Here is a 15,805-nt window from a genome sequence, read left to right as displayed (position 1 = left end):
TTTAATAAGAGCTTTTCAGAAAAAGCAAGAAGTGCTACAACATTAAATGTGTACATCGATTGGATGTTAGCATCAAAAAATGCCTCCCTAAAACTATCACCAAAGCAACATGTTGATATGACAAAACTCAGTTTATTGCTTAACAGGGTAAGGGAGAGCACTATCTAGATGGGCTTTGAAGCATCTCAAAGGAGAGTAAGGACAAAAATGAACTATTTATTAAACTTTAAAAGCTGGTTTAAGGTGAGTCTTTCACTGAGAAGAGAGAGAAGTCTTGGTTAGCATTGGATAAGGATCATGATGTAATAATTTAGGATTGGTAGACAAGGCAATTGAGGCAAGGGGCCAAAGAGTATTGTGATATAAATTGTGATTTGATGCTTTATTTTGAAAAGTTTGTGGGTCTTTGAAGAAAGTCTTGTAATCAACGATAAAGTCTTCTGTAACTTTTATCTTCCTGGTCAAGAGTTTTCTGGAACAGTAAAGTTATGTGAATGGTAGCAGTAGAATAGTGAAGTCATGTTAATGTATAGGGAAAGCTATGTTGATTGTCTCATACACATGTAAAAAATAATGTAGCTTAGGAGAAATAAAGTAATTATGCAATTAAGGATATGTAATTATAATTTCAAAATATGCTGTGATATAATTGGGACACATAACTGGGGCACTTCACCAACTCTGCAGAGGTCAGAAAAAACATCTTTGAGAAACTCGTGTTTGAACTGAAGCAAATGATGAGTGTGGCTAGATGAATAAATGAAGAAGTGGGGATAGGAGGATGAGATAGCATGTGCAAAATTCCCATGGCAGGAAGGAACATGGTGAATTTGAGTACTTGTTGAAAGATCATCAAGGCTGGAGATACAAGGAATGGTAAGAAAGAAGCACAGTGTAGGCTAATTGCCTAGAGAGGAGGAAGGAGGAGATTGATGTTCATTGCTATGCATCAGAGTAATTTATTTTTTTTGAGAAAAAGAACTTTTTATGCTCTAAAATCTGAAAGTTGTATCCCCAGGATCATGATCTAACATTCTCAAGACTTTAAAAAAAAATGACGAATGAGTCTCCATGCTAAGTTATCATAATAATATCAGATTCAAATTGTTACCCAACGATAGCAAAAGCAATTCTAGAATATTCTTCTACCTGAGCTCAAACTTGTGATCAAACAGGTTATCTTGATTTTGGTCTATAGATCTAGCTATGCTCAAGACGCTAGGTAAATCTAAATTAAGGAAGAAGAGTTCTTTTCAAGTGTTTGATCTATAAGTGAGCAAATCAACATTTTCTTTTAAATGCCAGGATTAAGATCTCTACAGTGACTTTTTGTTTTATATACACTTATTCATTAATTCATAAAATTGCTTCAATAATGTCTACTACATACAACCTGCCATGCTAGATCTTGAGTAAAACTTGCTCCTTGTTTTTAAGGATTCTAAGAAGTTGTGGATGGGTAGAACTACATAGTCAAGTGAAATTATTCTGGAATCTCTTTGCTCTGGTTCTCTAAGGTTATGTAACAAGCCACCTCCAAACAACAATTTGTTACTATCTCTCATCGTTTTTTGGGTTGACTAGGTTTAGTTCAGCAATTCTTGCTTAGTGTCTCTTGCAGTTCCAGTTATAAGTCAACTAGGACTGCAGTTATCTGATGGTTCAACTAGGCAAACAGCCAAGATGGCACTTACCTGGCTGGCAGTTGACACTGAAAGCTGTCACCCAGAGTGCCTACATGTGGTTTCTCCACATAACCTGGGCTTCTCACAAGTCTGAGTTATGGAAGGAAGCAGCCCAAGAGCAAACATTCAAAATGACAGAAGCAGAAGACCAGTAAAGGGCTATGCCTGGAACTTTCCAGTGTTACTTCCACCATATTCTATTAGTCAGAGAAGTCACAGAGCCTTCCCAGAATCAAGGAGGAGAAGCAGACTGCACCTCTTAAAGGGAGAATGACAAAGGTCACATTATACTAAACCAATGTGGTAGAATGGGACATATCACTGCAGCAATCTTTGGAAAACACAATCTACCCTATGGGAATAATGATAATATTTGGACAGAAGCTTGTCCAAGCCTTATAAGAAGGGAGAGAGAGATGCAAAAGAGTAGCATGCATGGATCTTGCCTTTGAGGTGGCTATTGGCAATGCTAAGCTTACACTTGACAGAATATATTAAGGTGCTTCCAAAACCACATACTGGTAACTATGGATAAATGCACAGGCATCTCGCATTTAATATCAGAAAAGCTATTCTGAAAAGTAGAAACTTTGTGTGAAAACCCAAAGTGAGAGCCAATTTTGTATCATTTAAATGAGAAAAAGCATAGTAGATTACACACAGTTTTCTAAGTCATAACTAAAACACTATAAAGTAGCTATATATGAATGACAATCAATTATATTAGGATGTAAAATGCTTAAAACATTTGCTTCAATTAGTATGAATGTTTATAAATAGCTGCTTTGTGTTAACAACTGTAAAGGATTTGAGATTTTTATCCTACTTGCAAGCTAACAAGTTAGTCAGCCACAGAAAAATCTTCTGGGTTAGTGACAAAGGACAGTTTATTACTCGCAGCAACAGCAGTAGCCAGAGAACTATCACTTTCTTGCATCGGTTCCCTGACTCCGATTCTTAGAGGTAACAAAATGCAGTGATGATGCTTACACATCTGGTGGGTTTTGTTCCAGGAGAGGAACCTCAAGCTTAAGAAACTCCAGTTTTGTATAACGGGCATCAGACGAACCCATTGCCCAACATTTGCCCAACCTCTATAGAGAGACATTATCATACTGCATAGCAAACAGACCTCCTTTCTATTCTGGAGGGAGATACTATCCATCTTCCGAGGCTATGTTATCTTTGAAAAGATAGTACAGAACAAAAGACTGTTGGTGCCTCAGCTCACAAGACGTAAAGAAACGTGGACCCATGGAGAATTGTCTCCCAACACTTCATGGGCAGTAAAATGCCATTTCTTAGACCAAGCACTAGCTGAATGTGTGCCCCTTTTGTTGACATTTGGCATTTTCAAAATATCTACACAAATTCTGATGTTCTAGCCCTTGTGTTTAGGATATAACAAGAGACTTTTCTTGAATACCATTTTATTCTTGAGCTTCAAAAGTAAAGAGAGTTTGCAATACACATTTTTTTTCTGTTACTAATATACCGAAAACTGATGCCACGGAAGGAGATGATGAGATCACCGTCTAACCATCTGTTGATTTCTCCATTGATGCACTCATTCATTTATTCAACAAATAATTATTTAGACTTTGAGGATTGTACAAGTGAAAAAGACAGTCATGCTCTCTGCTGTTATAGAGGTTATGATCTAGTGGAAGAGACAGACATTAAACAACTAATTACACAATAAATTGTTTATTAGAATTGTGGTAAGCACTCTGAAAGAGAAGAGTCTCTGACCTGGAGAGTAAGGACACTTAGTACTGTAGTGAAAAGAAGTACAAATAACCTAAAGTTTCAACTCTAAGGGTTTAAAGATTATGTTTTATTCATATGATGAGTGAATAAATGTAGCCACTAAAATTTTGTGTTGGGAGAGTATTTGTTAGCAAGGGAAAGTGCTGACCATTTACTGTAGTTTTTAAAAGAATGTCATGTACATTATGTACTATATGATTTCAATTAAAAAATAAAGATATATGCACATGGAGCATGAACAAACTGTGGTATGTTCCTACAACGCAATACAAAGTAGCAATTAAAATAAACAAATTAGCTCTCACGTATCAGCTAGGTAAAGACCAAAACTTTAAAGGTGGGTGAAAAATATTAGAAAATGATACCACATGCTATCATTTATAAAAAGATTAAAAACATACAAAAATAGTACCACATCTTGATTATGGATATATACTATTTGTAAAACACAAAATAATACCTGGCACATAAGAAAGTGCTTATGGCAGATTGTGTTTTCCAAGATGGCCATAGCAAGATTTCCCATTCACATGATCTTTCTACAATATAACACTTAACATTCCTCCCATAAATAAGAGGGGGTCGGGGGTGGAAATGAGGGTGTCTACGTTGCCTCTTCTTTAATCTGGGTTGGCCTATGACTATAGCGGAAAAATGCCATGTGACTTCTGAAAGTAGATCATGTAACTTCTACCTGGTCTTGGAACATTTCCTCCTGGAATCCAGCCACCATGCTGTGAAAAAGCCCAAGCCACATGAAGAAGCCATATATAGATGGCTCTAGGTGATGTCTTAGCCAAAAGCCAGCATGAGTCACTGGATCTGTGAGTGAGGTAGCCTTCGAGATGACTCCAGCCCCAGCAGCCATCTGACTGAAACCTTATGAAAGAACCGCCTAGCTGAGTCCTGTCAACCACAGAACGGTAAAAGATATTACAATTACTATTGTTACCTTGAGTTTTAGGGTTGTTGAAATGTGGCGATAGATAACTGACAAAGTGTTGTATGTGTTTATTAAAATCAATTAAACAATAAAGTATAAAAACAGAGACAGGAAGTTTACCTGCCAATTTTAAGATCATAAATGCATTTGGGAAAGGAGGGGAAAAGATTGAGACTGGAGAGGATTTAATATGTTAGTTCTTTAAATACAAACAAAATATTTCTGGAAAAAAAGATAATATTAACAGTTGTTAATTCTGAGTTTGAAAGTTTTTAATTAAAAATTTGTTAGTCTACAGCCATGCCACCCTGAACAAGCCCAAACCCGTCTGATCTCATAAGCCAAGCAGGGTCGGGCCTGGTTAGTACTTGGATGGGAGACCACCTAGGAAGACCAGGTGCTGTAGGTATAAAAACTAAAAAATAAGGGATTGTAAGCTGACAAGACCCTTGCAATCTGTGAGGTCAACCAAGGGTTGCCTTGCCTAAAAAAATAAAAATTGTTTATCCAATGCTCCCATCCCCCAATATACACATGCTCCTCCAAAAAGTAGATACAGGTATACAAGAGGAACTCTAAACCTTTTAGGTTTAACCGGATGACATGTGGCCTGCCAGAGCAGCCCTGGAGACTTGAGAAGCTCCTGTGTGTGCTTGTCGGGGTGGGGAAGGGCACTTAGGCTGGGAGAATAAACACAGAGGCCAGAAGGGTGCCTCAGTCAGCACCGCTTCCTTCACAATCTAGGGCTCACTAAGAAGAAGGACAGTCACCTCACATGCTATTACAGGTTACCTCACATCTCAGCTAACCTAACTTATCTCTGATGCAAGAATGATAACACATCAAGTCATCCTGAAATGGGAGGGAGGAATGTGGAGGCATCAGAGAGAAAAGATATTCCTTAGCACTTGTCTAAACATAGGGGCCCAGGCAGAGTATCACAGATACCTCGCAAAGGCCACACTCTCTGTCAAGGAGCTGTTATTTGCAGGTGAAAACACTGTTTGTTATGTGTCTTCACACTTTGAAGTGGAGCAGCTAAGAAGGACAGAACAGTATTATTCTGTTGCCTAAGAAAATTTTTGAGGACAGTCATCCTTGAAGAAGATAGTATAGTGCTGAAAGAATTTCAGACAATAGCACTTCTCAAACTATCTCAGTGAAGGACCAGATTTTATTCCAATCCAACATGAACTGACACTTTTGCCAAATGATATGAAAATAAAGTACAGTATTATAAAAATAGTCACATGCTTAGATTGCTATGAAACTTCCTAAATGCTTACTCTCAATTTCTGTGCTTATGCTGTCATGTTAGTCTACAGCCATGCCACCCTGAACAAGCCCAAACCCGTCTGATCTCATAAGCCAAGCAGGGTCGGGCCTGGTTAGTACTTGGATGGGAGACCACCTAGGAAGACCAGGTGCTGTAGGTATAAAAACTAAAAAATAAGGGATTGTAAGCTGACAAGACCCTTGCAATCTGTGAGGTCAACCAAGGGTTGCCTTGCCTAAAAAAATAAAAATTGTTTATCCAATGCTCCCATCCCCCAATATACACATGCTCCTCCAAAAAGTAGATACAGGTATACAAGAGGAACTCTAAACCTTTTAGGTTTAACCGGATGACATGTGGCCTGCCAGAGCAGCCCTGGAGACTTGAGAAGCTCCTGTGTGTGCTTGTCGGGGTGGGGAAGGGCACTTAGGCTGGGAGAATAAACACAGAGGCCAGAAGCGTGCCTCAGTCAGCACCGCTTCCTTCACAATCTAGGGCTCACTAAGAAGAAGGACAGTCACCTCACATGCTATTACAGGTTACCTCACATCTCAGCTAACCTAACTTATCTCTGATGCAAGAATGATAACACATCAAGTCATCCTGAAATGGGAGGGAGGAATGTGGAGGCATCAGAGAGAAAAGATATTCCTTAGCACTTGTCTAAACATAGGGGCCCAGGCAGAGTATCACAGATACCTCGCAAAGGCCACACTCTCTGTCAAGGAGCTGTTATTTGCAGGTGAAAACACTGTTTGTTATGTGTCTTCACACTTTGAAGTGGAGCAGCTAAGAAGGACAGAACAGTATTATTCTGTTGCCTAAGAAAATTTTTGAGGACAGTCATCCTTGAAGAAGATAGTATAGTGCTGAAAGAATTTCAGACAATAGCACTTCTCAAACTATCTCAGTGAAGGACCAGATTTTATTCCAATCCAACATGAACTGACACTTTTGCCAAATGATATGAAAATAAAGTACAGTATTATAAAAATAGTGACATGCTTAGATTGCTATGAAACTTCCTAAATGCTTACTCTCAATTTCTGTGCTTATGCTGTCATGAACAAGTAATAGGTAATTTGCTGACTGACACCAGTCAATGGATATAATCTTGAGTAACACCACTGTCTCAGGAAGGCAAATCTCATATTGTCTGATTTCACGATAAACAGGTGTCTTACAAATGAACCTCTAAAGAAAGGTAGGAACTCCTTATTACATTCTATATTATTATTTTTTAAATCTATTTAGTTTCTGGTTTATTTTTCATTGCTGCATCAAATGAAGTTAGCTCATTCTAAATCAATATATTTTAAATGGTTTCGATAGAAGAAATTAGGACATCCTTACATTTCATAAAACTCCATCTCGAGCCTCAAATATAGAGTTAGACAGACTGGAGTCTCAGGAGCTATACTACTTTTCCTATCTGGCAATTTTTATTAATTGATGCATCAGTTAAGAAAAAATAAGAGGAGAGAAATCCTGATAGCTAATCTAGAGTATGGGTTGACAAAATTGAAGAGCGTAAAATTTCACTGCTCTTGAGACATCTCGCACCTGCCTACGTCTGAGCCAGGTGCACCTGTTTCCCAAGACAACTTCAAAGACAATGCATCTAGTCAGGCTGGCAAAGAAAGGAGTGAGTTTTATGCAAGGACATGCATTTGGAGCTTAATGAGGCACACAGGATTATTATAACACAATCAACATACGCAATTTATGAAGTGATTAAATCTCGTCCCAGAAGAGCTCACATGATTCATGCCACGATGACCCAATTATTTAGAAGACTTTTTTCTTTCCTGTCATAATTTGCTCTTCTGTGACCAAAAAATAATTTGAACTACTCTGAGATAAAATTCAAGGTCATAATGGCCTTTGTTTTCCCCCAGATTAAATGGTAGCAGAAACAAAGAGTTAGCGTAAAAGCAAAACAAATTGGAAATAACCTCACCCTGAACCCCCAGGTGGGGCCATGCACATTTTGATCTTTGGGTTATCATCCTTGGTATTTTTTGTCTCTTTTCATTTCTTAGGACCCTACATTTATATGGTTGCTCTTCTTTGAATGCGTCTTCAGTTACTTTACAAGATTCTTCCAAAAGCATTGGGTGGGTAGTGTAGTTATTATATCTACTTTCTTTGACAATAGTAAAAATATTTGGCTTGGACAAATATTTTGCCAAGAAGTGATGCTGGCAGAGAACTTCCAATATAGCTGGAGCATAGCTCACGAGGAAAATTGGTCCTACCCTTTTGTGAGAGAAGGAAACAGATGGTTAGGAAAACTATGCCTGTGGTCACAGTCAATATTTTCTACTTCAGTGCAGTAAAACTGGTTCCAGGCTGCCTGACTTCCAATCCGAAAACCCTCCTCATCATATTTCTTACCACTTTTAAACAATGCTGAAACTCCAAAATGAGTAGAGAAGATAGTAGATAAGTTTCTATTATGTCACTATAAAAAGAAAGGAAGAAAGGCAGGAAGAAAGGAAGAAAAGGATGGAGGGAGGAAGGAAAGATAAAGGGAGAGAGAGAGAGAGAGAGAGAGAGAGAGAGACAGAGGGAGAGAGAGAAGGAAATATTGGAGCCCCATAATTAGCATTCTTTATAAGAACTGGAAATACAGCCTCACTGTGATCAATTGTTTTTAAATATCAATTCTGTCCAGGTTGATTATAATTGTTCAATATACTTTATTTAGTGCCAAGTTTCTCAACAGTAGCACTATCACTATTGACATTTGACATTTGGGGTGACATAATTCATTCTTGTAGCAGCATCCTGGCCTCTACCTACTATATGCCAATAGCACTCCCCGAGTGGTGACAACTAAAACTGTCTTCAGATACTGCCAAATGTCTCAGATAGTTCTCCATTTGAGAACCACAGGTTTAGTGTATTCGTTCTAAGTATATTTTCAGACTCAATTCAGTTTATACCTGGAGGTCAAATGTTGTAGCCAAGAACTGGAATTTATAGAGAGAAGAAAATACAGGATTCTTTCATTAAGAGAATTCTGTAATTTGCTCAAAAATTTCCCCCATGATCATCCCCTGACTAAATTTTGAATGCAAATGGGGTTAGTAAATCAGACTGGCAGCCAAGAGCAGGTACCTATCTTTGAACTGTATGGTTCATAGACCTAACAATAGGTTTGCATTCTTCTACCCATTTTGATACATAAAATGTCATTTCTTGAGATTTTTCTAACATTTCCAATGACTTCTTATATTTGTCGTAGGTTTCTAACAAATCTTTTCATTTCTTTCTTAACTTTACATTATTTGGGGAATTTACTTAAGTTCTTTTTAATTTTCTCATGCAAAAGTTATTTTCAAACTACTTTGAGATAACTGAAAAGTGCTCCATGAGTAAGAAATGCACTTTTCAGCTGGCCATTCACCAAATTCATATCAGCATTATTCACGATAGCCAAAAGGTGAGATCAACCTAAATGTCCATCAACAGATGGACAAAATAGATAAACAAAATGAGGTATGCACAGACAATGGAATATTATTCAACCTTAAAAAGTAAAAAATTCTGGCACATGCTACAACATGGACGAACTTGAGGCCATTATGTTAAGTGAAATAAGCCAATCACAAAAGGACAGATATTATACAATTCCACCTCAGGTACATTAGACACGTGGAATAGTCAAATTCACAGAGACATAATATAGAATGGTGATTACCAGGGGCTGAAGAAAGAGGGAATTGGAAGTTTTTGTTTAATGGAGGTTCTGTTTGGGATGATAAAAAAGTTCTGGAGATGGATAGTGGTGATGGTTTGCACAACAATATGAATGTACTTGATGCCACCAAACTATAAACTTAAAAGAATTTTTTTAAAAAGGTGAATTTTATGTTATGTGTATTTTGCCACACAAAAACAATCAAATCAGAACATTCAGCAATATAAAAATACTCTATGAACATAAAAATGCTCTAAAAATACTCTATGCAACCATAATATCTCATTCATAAAAAGCCCTCTTCTCTGAGGTAAAGGGTGTGACATCTATGTGATATCCATGGACAGACCCATTGTTCCTTGGAATTTGGCCGAATGTGTTTCCGCATGTCCTGCTGGACTGCACTGTGGCCAAACCTGCCATTCCTGAAATCCAATTGCTGAGGCAAGTCAATCACATAGGAACTCACTGAGCTCATTTGGCCAAAAGAAGAAACTGGTCCTCTACTCTTTTTGCTCAAAGTCCAAAACTTGGATTCAGTTTATTAGTCTCCAAAATCATTCAGATCATTAAAAATTGAGACATTAATATTGTCTCTCTCATCCACAAAGCAAGGTAGAAGCAGCATCCCATTTCTTTTCATTGTACAAAATCTTATTGATAAATATTTGGCATTTTGTCTGTAGAATTGATTTCTTCTGTCAGTAATAAAAAATTGAGTGTCTATCTCTAGTAGAGTACACCATGGACAAAATTATTCTCGGAACTACTTGATTAAATTAAAAGTTGGAAAAAGGAGTTGTCATCTGTAGGTTGAAGTGTAATCAATATCCAAACACTTATGTGTAAAACAGGGTGTTATTACCACTGTACACAACCTGCTTCCACCTCTGATCCTTCATCCAGGTATTCATCTGTAAGGAGCTTTTATTTTGTAACAGAGAATATGGAGAGAAAATCTAGTGATAGGGAGAGGCTGAGATTAAGGAATTGGAGACTAGAAGGACATAGGACTTCCAGCATCCACCTAGTTTCTTGGACTGCTTTTGAGCTCACCAGTGAAGATGGAACCAGAGGCAGAAGTTGATGGAACTATTCAAGAGGGGCTTTGAGAGATCTGTCCATAACAGGAAAGGAAGAGGAGGCAGCCTCTTCTACTTCTGTTTGCCTTGACACTGTTCTTGGGTTCTGAGAACTGGAAATGTCAAGAGCACCCAGAGACCACAGCTTGGGGAGTGGGAATCAGGAGTTTCACCGTGAAGCTACAGACAGGAGCAGTGGACAAGGGGGACCAAATCTGGAGAAGAAGATGAGGGGAGAGTTGTGACTGGCACTACTGAAGCACCCCACTGTTGCTATCAATAGTAATGCAGGGTCACTGTGAGGGGAAAGGTGTGGGAGTCTTTTTATGAATACAGTGATTCATGGAAGCCAGTAGATATTGACTTATACATAGATTGTTTTATTTAGTATAATAATCCTGTGAGGGTGGTATAATTACTATTCCCATGTTATAGATGAGGAAACTGAGGCTCAGAGAGGTTAAGTAACTTTCTCAAGGCCACATGGCTCCCAAAAAGTAGAGCTTGGATTAGATCCCAAGTATATTTGACCCTAAAACCTGTGTTCTCAAATGCTGTGCTTCATTGCTTTCTTATGTAGAAAACAAGGACAGGTGTGGAATATTAGACAAATGCTCTCTTAAGTACAATTCCAAATGTTGCCAGTTGCTCTATTTTATGCGTTAACTATTATTTTATAAAACGCTGCTAAGAATGCTGCAGGTTTTTTATATCCATGACTTTATCACATGGCTACTAAATGCTATAGAAAAAGACTCACAGTCTTTCTTATGGATTCATGCATTCAACATGAGTGATTATCTTGCTTCTGTATTCTACTACAATATCTTAAAAAATGCTCAACATAAAAGTGAGGGCCAATAGCCTTTCCCAAACCATTTTCAGATAAGCTTTTTAAAAGACAAATGCCCTCTAAAGTACAATTCTCAATGATTAAAGAGTACCTCCATACACCTCCCACTTTGTTACCTAAAAGCATGTATAATTCATATATAAACAGCAGTTATGACTCCATCATACATTATTTTATCTGATCCTTCTGAAATGTTTCTCTACTTTTGGCTTAAATAGTCTCTTCTACAACAAGCTCACTTAACTTAGTTAGACACATTCCAAGTGTTTAACAGAAGATGGCAGAGTAACCCTGGAGGATGCCTTTTGCAATCTCTTTGGTCGCAAGATGTCTTCCACTAGAATGCGCACTCCCTGAGAACAGGGGCCTTATTCTGCTATTTGCTTTATCTCTGGAGCCCAGAACTGTTCCTGGAGTAGAATAAGTGCTCTAATATTTGTTGAATGGGTGAGTGAATGAGTGAGTGAGGGAATATATCCAGACTATGTGAAGAAAGGGGGAAGGGTGTTTTATATACACATGGAATGGAACTCTAGAGCCTATGTGGATCCTTGGGAGCTATGAGCACTGCCTCGGGGGCCTGGCCTGTGCTTTGGTGTAAGTTCCTAGTCTGGGTGACCCAGCTAATGACCATGGTCCCCTTAAGCTCTATCATCTTGTATTTTGAAGCCCAGCCTGTGGATGAGTTCTTGGGTAAGAGGCACACCATAGGTCCAATCGATACCCTCCTTTTCCCATGCCTCGCAAAAGTCCTGGATGGAGGACTATGGAAGAGGACAGCTGGTTTCAGCAGACACCACGGCAAACACCATGGCTGACATGACCTCTACTTTGCTCCTTGAAGTGTGGTCCCTGCACCAGTACTATCAGCATCACTTCGAGCTTGTTAGAAATGCAGACTCTTAGTCCTGTGTCAGACCTACTGAACCCGAATCTGCATCCTAACACCAGCCCTAATTTATTATCCCATCGAATTTATTTACGTGCCTCTCTCCTCTTCCAGACTGTGAATAAGATCCATATATTATTCATCTTTATGTATTTCCAACAACTATTAAATGCTCAGCACATGTTTACGAATTATTTACCAATACTTAGCCCAAAGGGATTAGACCTTTTCTTAACTTTTTTTTAAATAATTTCAAACCTTGAGAAAAGCTGCAAGAATTGTGCAAAGAAATCCCGGGTGCAAAGAACCCTTTGCCCAGACTCACCAATTGTTAAAATTTTGCCACATTAACCTTATCGTTCTCTTTTTCAAGGATCAGACCCTTTTTAAAACCTCTATTCAACTTCTGTGTAATTCATTTCCATTTAATGCCTTATATTCGTGGGTTTTTTTCACTCCGAGTTCACCAATTTTTATGTCTTAATAGAAAGAAAAGAGATGGAGTAGAAAGGATAAGATGAACTTACTCTACTCAGTAACCATTGGGTTTTCATCCATTTAAAACTATGAGATTTAATCTAAGAAACTAAGAAAGGTATTTAACATGGCTATGAATATGGTCAAGCTAGAAAAAAATGAGGCCACCTTCTAAGAAGACTATTTTTAGTAAAATTACTAGGGAAAAGGGTGATGTTGCATTATATAAATTGCTTTTCCTAGGACGATAATGATAACTCTGCTTCTGCTATTTAAGGAATCAGCCAAGAAAGGCTGGGCAACACCTATTGTTATAATTTTTTTCATTCTGTTCCAAGGGCCTAATAACATTTAGGAAGAACTAGGCATGTCATCAAATGTAGAAGATGTGGGGGTGAGTCTTAGAATGAATATCAATGGTGTATCTTCATATTCCATGGGACACTTATCTAAATTCTGCTAGTTCAAATTCTGCCAATTCTTATTCTGACTTTAACCCACACTGATTCTCACATATTGAGTAATATCATTTCATTTTAAGGAAGTACTAAGTGAAATCAATGAAACAGCTGAATTAATAGAGTTCCAAGAATTGCAACATGCAGAATAAAAAGAACAATGAAATCATTCATAGAAGTGATCATTTACAGACAGCATAGTATCACCTTAGTAAGAAAATAAAGAACAAACTGGAATGAAAAAAAAGTGTAGCTTGGGATTCTGAACTGAAAAGAGTTTAGACTTAAGTTTAATTTATGGTCAATTAAAATTCACATTACAGGTTCTTTGCTCAAGAAATACATAGTATGACTATTCATTCAATCCATTCAATCCACAAATATTTACTGCATGTCAGGTCCCACACTGGGTCAGGTACTGTTCTAGACACAGGGTATGTAATGGCAAGGAAAACATCCCTATCCTCATCAAGCTGACATTCAGGTAGGAGAGACAAATGATAAATAGAACATGTAAGAAAATTAGGTAGTGTGTTAAAAGGTGGTGCAAGCTTCGGGGAAATAAGAACAAAATTAAATGGCTCTAGCATGATGGAGGAGCAGGATACAATCATCAGGGTAGATGATGAGAAGTAACTTTAAGCAGACTTGAAAAAGGTGCAAATGTTTGGGAGAGGAGCCTTCCAGGAAGAGGTAATAGACAGCAGAGAATTCCAAGAAGGCATGAGCATCTTGGCTTATTCCAGAAACAGCAAGGAGGCCAGAGTGCCTGGAGCATAGTGGGGCAGGAAGGAAGTGAAAGGAGACCATGGAGGGCCTGGGGCTGTTGAAGAATTTCAGCTTCCACTCTGTTTGCTCAGGATGAGACTCTGCTTTTGTGCAGAGAAGAAATACAATTTGGCTTCATTTTAAAAGAGTCTCATTGGCTTCTCTGTTGAGAATACACTGAGGGGGACAAGCTGAAACAGGGGGACCAATTAGAAGACTACCGCAATAATCTAAGATACACCTGGGAATGGTTTAGTCCGGGGTGTAGAGTGGCAGCAGTGAAAAGTGATGACTTTCTGTGCGCGCAGACAGAATTAACAGGATTTCCTGAAGGAGTGAATGAGAAGAGGGAGGGAGAGAAAAAGAAGAGCAAAAGTGCTTCCAAGGTTTCTTTTTTTTTTTCCCCTTGAACAAGTACAAAAAAAATGGACTTGTCATCAACTGTGTTGGGGAAGCTGCTGATGAAGCAAGCCTGTGGGAGGAAGGACAGATCAGGACTTTGGTCTAGGGTATACTACTTTGTTATCCAAATGAGGAAGTCAGTGAGCAGATGGATGTGAGTCTGGATTCAGGAGAGAGGTCTGGGGCGGGGGAGACATAATTTGAGAGTTGTCAGTATATAGACGATATTTTTTTAACTTATTTCTATTCTATTAACATGTATATTTACAAACATGGAATTGTACATATATTTAGTACATGTACATTCTACTTCCATTCAAAAATTGATAACATTTTTCCATATTTGCTCTATATTTCCGTATTTATACATGCTTTTATTTTTTTTGTTTAAGGGTACCATTTGAGAGCTGGGGATGTGGGGAAGGAACAAACTTTCCTCTATACCCAAGGTTATTTTGGCTGGTCTAATAATCAAATACACATGAGAGAGATTAGCAAGAGAAAATAACCAAATTTAATACACATGTATGTATGGGTACGCCACATACATGAGAGAGTGAAAGACTCTACATGTATAAGAGGTTCAGAGACAGAAAGAGAACACGGGTATATAAGACATCCAGAGCTAGGGATGAGGCAAGGATGAAAAGAAGAGCAGGTGCTTAGTAAACAGAAGTTTGTCCTAGGCAGGGGATTTATGACAGTAGAGTTCTTTTTGGAGGATCTGTCATCAGGCAGATAAGGAGAATTCAAAGAAAGTCTCACTCTGCATTTTAACCTACCTATAGGTAGGTTAAAAGAGTTTATTTCTGATAGTCTCTTATTCCGGGCAAGGCCCCTAATTTAAGTTCTAGATAGTTAAGGGACAAAAAGTTTCTCTTGAGCCCACAGCTAAAATGCCTCTAGCTCAAAACATTCTGCACTGCACAGAGACACACACTTTGGGGTGACATGTTCTGAACCACCACAGGGACATCCTGTTTCTTCACTCCTGAACACTCCTGCATTCCTGAATGGAACATAAAGTCAAAATATAAATGAGATAATAGGAATGAATGCAGATAGTAGCCTGGACGAAGGAAGGAGCCCTGGGGCACCCCAACGTGAAGAGGTCTGGAAGGAGCAGTCGCTGAGGGAGGAAAAAACTGAGAATGGGTATAATGTTGAGCAGGTGAATATTTTCTTATGATCACTTAATTTTACAAAATCTAAAGAGAGTGATACAAAAGCTGTTCATAGAAAGATGGGAATTGTTCTTCTAACTTCAGAGTTTCTCCTTCACACTTATAGAACCAACGAATTATTTTCCCTTGGTCTAATTAAGCCTGGAGTAAACATGAAAAGAATCTAATAACTTCCTTGGATTATTTTAAACGAGCAACCTAATAAACCCTGGGTCATTGACTCTGTAAAGGTTGAAGAGTAGCAGAATATGCCACCCCCAAGTATGCTGTTTTGGTATTTTGATTATTTTGAGCTAAAGGCACCTGAAAAAT

The 15,805-nt window shown here is 38.2% G+C and overlaps 2 pseudogenes; both read left to right on the top strand.

The window, feature by feature from the left end:
- Positions 1 to 4,688: 4,688 nt before the first annotated feature.
- On the top strand, positions 4,689 to 4,807 carry LOC112477993 (annotated as a pseudogene).
- Positions 4,808 to 5,715: 908 nt separating this feature from the next.
- Positions 5,716 to 5,834, top strand: LOC112477991 (annotated as a pseudogene).
- Positions 5,835 to 15,805: the final 9,971 nt, after the last annotated feature.

The sequence above is a fragment of the Pteropus alecto genome, unplaced genomic scaffold (genome assembly GCF_000325575.1).
Source record: "Pteropus alecto unplaced genomic scaffold, ASM32557v1 scaffold131, whole genome shotgun sequence".
NCBI lineage: Eukaryota > Metazoa > Chordata > Mammalia > Chiroptera > Pteropodidae > Pteropus > Pteropus alecto.
Note: the sequence above shows the minus strand (reverse complement) of the source record. Positions and strands in the feature narration are given on the sequence as shown.